Raw genomic sequence first — 4483 nt, forward strand, 5'->3', positions numbered from 1 at the left:
GCACGCCAACTCTAGCACACAAGGAAGAAGAAGAATGGGCATGCCACTTGAGACTTAAGGCGTGGCACGCAAAGACTAGATAACCCTGGGCGTGCCACTTGAATGCTGGGCATGGCACGCCAGTCACTGGACCATGTGTACTCATTCAGGCACTATCAAGGGCGTGGCACGCCACCTACTGGGATGGCACGCTAGTATTGTGTTCTAGAGAGTGAAGATGAAGGCTTACCAAGGGCGTGGCACGCCACCTACTGGGCATGGCATGCCAGTGTTGTATTCTAGAGAGTGAAGATGAAGGCTTACTAAGGGCGTGGCACGCCACCTACTGGGCGTGGCACGCCAGTGTTGTTTTCCAGGAAGATAAGATAAAGTGCTAACTATGGACATGGCACGCCAGACCTGGGCGTGCCACGGTAGTTCAAGATTCCAGGAAAGAGGAGCGCAGGGAAGAGCCTGGGCGTGCCACTTGAGCTCAAGGTGTGGCATGCTAGGCTAACTAAGCAAGAAGAGACCCTGGGCATGCCACTTGGGCTCGAAGGTATGGCACGCCAGGGTAGTTAATGAACAAGGCGTGTCACTTGAAGAGCCAGGCGTGGCGCGCCAAGCCAAGCTGAGTAGCTAGGCGAGGCACACCACTCAAATGCCAGTCACATGCCAGGCACATGCCTCATTCTTTATGAGTTTCCCTTTCCTTCCAGCTGTAATTTTCTTTTCTCTTTTGTATTTTCTTAATTCTAGTGGCAGGAATAGTGTAAATAACCCCTAGAAGTACTAAAAAATGGGGGGGGGGGAGGGTGATTGGCAAGTTAGTTTTAGCTTTACTTTTATACTTCATTTTATATCTCTTCTATCTCTTGTGCTTTTCTCTAAGCTAATAGTAGCTAAACTCCCTCTCCTTGGAAGAGGGAGCTCTGTTGTACGTGATGGATTAATGATACTGAATTTCTTCTTCTCTTCATCTTCTCTTTGATTTGCTAGAAGGAATTTCGTTCTTCAGGCTAGTGTTCAATCATCTTGGGAAAGAGGTTGAATGAAAAATGGGTTTCATGGGAACCTTAGAAAAGTAAACATCAAACCATGCTTGAAATCCCTTCTCAAACTTGAGTGGATCTGGGTTTTGGGATTGGATATGAGGACATAAAATCCACCTATTATTTGGATCTATGAGGATGTGTGGTATAATCAGGGGCCAAGCATATCTCTTCATGAGCAATTAGACCAAGGAATTGGCTGATTATCAATATTTGAGAGATTAAATCACCAAGGAATTAGGGTTTAATCAATTATGATTGCCAAGAGGTCAATGACTTGCATGATTATAGATGAGATGAGCTGAATTTAATCTAAAGAGAGCAACATCTCCTAATCCCAATGAATCTTCCTTATTCTTTTCTTCCCTATTCTTTATAGCTTTCTTTAATTTCTGCTATTCCCCATTCCCATCTACAATTCAGTCATTTATGTCTCAGCACTTTACATTCTTGTTATTTACTTTTCTGCACTTTATTGCTTTCCTTTACTTTTGAGTCATTTAGAATTCTTCTATTTAAATATCTGCACTCAATATTCTCTACATTGATCAGCTTAACTAATTCACCCATTAACTAAAGTTGCTCAATCAATCAATCTCTGTGGATTTGACCCCACTCCATTGTGGGTTATTACTTGACGATAATTTGGTGCGCTTGCCAAAGAACGGATTTATTTTATATGGGGAGTGAATTCCGGTCCATCACAATGCCAGCAGGGTCTCTGCTACAGGGTGTTCTATTTCTAGCTCTGACTGTTTTTGTTTATGTTCTAAGTACTGCACATGATCATAAACTCAAAGAAAACATGAAAATTAAACTAATATAACTTAAATAAACTTAAAGAAAAACAAGAAAACATTAATCATTTATGGGTTGCCTCCCAACGAGCACTTCTTTAATGTTATTAGCTTGACGGACAGCTCCTTTCAAGAAGGAAGGTAGTCATAGAGGATTAAACTCTTACTCCTTAATGGGAGCATCCTTCCTGTGCTCTCATGGATTAGCTTAATACACTCAAGAGACAGGCTCTTGTTCACTGCATGAGGCAAGGTTGGGCTTGCAGCAATATGCTGGTGTCCATTAGTGCCATTTCCCTCTTCCATGGTGAATATTATGATGAGATAAGTGAATATTACCATTGGTGCGCAAAAATTGTGATTACACTTTGATTATGTAAAATTCATCGCTCTTTCTTTCCTTGGTAATGGCGCCAAAAACATGATGCCAATACCATGGTTCACAACTTCGCACAACTAACCAGCAAGTGCACTGGATCGTCCAAGTAATACCTTACGTGAGTAAGGGTCGAATCCCACGGAGATTGTTGGTATGAAGCAAGCTATGGTCACCCTTGTAAATCTCAGTCAGGCGGATATAAGATAGTAATGGAGTTTTCGAAAATAATTAATAAAATAGGGATAGAAATACTTATGTAAATCATTGGTGAGAATTTCAGATAAGTGAATAGAGATGCTTTCGTTCCTCTGAACATCTGCTTTCCTGCTATCTTCATCCAATCAGTCTTACTCATTTCCATGGCTGGCTTTATGTGATGCATCACCATTGTCAATGGCTACTTTCGGTCTTCTCTCGGGAAAATGATCCAAATGCCCTATCACGGCACGGCTAATCGTCTGGAGGCATCACCCTTGTCAATGGTTACATCCTATCCTCTCAGTGAAAATGTTCAACGCTCCCTGTCACGGTACGGCTATTCATCTGTCGGTTCTCGATCATGCTGGAATAGGATTTACTATCCTTTTGCGTCTGTCACTACGCCCAGCAATCGCGAGTTTGAAGCTTGTCACAGTCATTCAATCATTGAATCCAACTCGGAATACCACAGACAAGGTTTAGACTTTCCGGATTCTCTTGAACGCCGCCATCAATCTAGCTTACACCACGAAGATTCTAATTAAGAGATCTAAGAGATACTCATTCAGTCGAAGGTAGAACGGAAGTAGTTGTCAGGCACGCGTTCATAGGGAATGATGATGATTGTCACATTCATCACATTCAGATTGAAGTGCGAATGAATATCTTGGAAGAGAAACAAGATGAATTGAATAGAAAACAGTAGTACTTTGCATTAATCTTTGAGGAACAGCAGAGCTCCACACCTTAATCTATGGAGTGCAGAAACTCTACCGTTGAAAATACATAAGTGATAATGGAGTTCATTGGTCTCGGCCCCAGAGGGGAACCGGAGTAACCAAGACTGATCACAGGATCAAAATACAATCCAGGATGTCTAATACAATAGTAAAAAGTCCTATTTATAATAAACTAGCTACTAGGGTTTACAGAAGTAAGTAATTGATGCATAAATCCACTTCCGGGACACACTTGGTGTGTGCTTGGGCTGAGCTTGAGTGTTACACGTGTAGAGGTCATTCCTGGAGTTGAACGCCAGCTTTTGTGCCAGTTTGGGCGTTGAACTCCACTTTGCAGCTTGTTTCTGGCGCTGGACGCCAGAATTGGGCAGAGAGCTGGCATTGAACACCAGTTTGCGTCGTTTAAACTTAGGCAAAGTATGGACTATTATACATTGATGGAAAGCCCTGGATGTCTACTTTCCAACGCAATTAGAAGCGTGCCATTTCGAGTTCTGTAGCTCCAGTAAAATCACTTTGAGTGCAGGGAGGCCAGAATCCAACAGCATTAGCAGTGCTTCTTTAACCTCTGATTCTGATTTTTGCTCAAGTCCCTCAATTTCAGCCAGAAAATACCTGAAATCACAGAAAAATACACAAACTCATAGTAAAATCCAGAAATGTGAATTTAACATAAAAACTAATGAAAACATCCCTAAAAGTAACTAGATCCTACTAAAAACATACTAAAAACAATGTCAAAAAGCGTATAAATTATCCGCTCATCACAACACCAAACTTAAATTGTTGCTTGTCCCCAAGCAACTGAAAATCAAATAGGATAAAAAGAAGAGAATATACTATAAATTCCAAACTATCAATGAAACATAGCTTCAATCATATGAGCGGGACTTATAGCTTTTTGCCTCTTGAATAGTTTTGGCATCTCACTTTATCCACGGAGGTTCAGAATGATTGGCATCTATAGGAACTCAGAGTTCAGATAGTGTTATTGATTCTCCTAGTTCATTATGATGATTCTTGAATACAGCTATTTTATGAGTCTTGGCCGTGGCCCTAAGCACTTTGTTTTCCAGTATTACCACCGGATACATAAATGCCACTGACACATAATTGGGTGAACCTTTTCAGATTGTGACTCAGCTTTGCTAAAGTCCCCAATTAGAGGTGTCCAGGGTTCTTAAGCACACTCTTCTTTTGCTTTGGACCTTGACTTTAACCGCTCAGTCTCAAGTTTTCACTTGCCACCTTCACGCTACAAGCACATGGTTAGGGACAGCTTGGTTTAGCCGCTTAGGCCAGGATTTTATTCCTTTAGGCCCTCCTATCCACTGATGC

The sequence above is a fragment of the Arachis ipaensis genome, chromosome B4 (genome assembly GCF_059453495.1).
Source record: "Arachis ipaensis isolate K30076 ecotype BB chromosome B4, ASM5945349v1, whole genome shotgun sequence".
Lineage (NCBI taxonomy): Eukaryota > Viridiplantae > Streptophyta > Magnoliopsida > Fabales > Fabaceae > Arachis > Arachis ipaensis.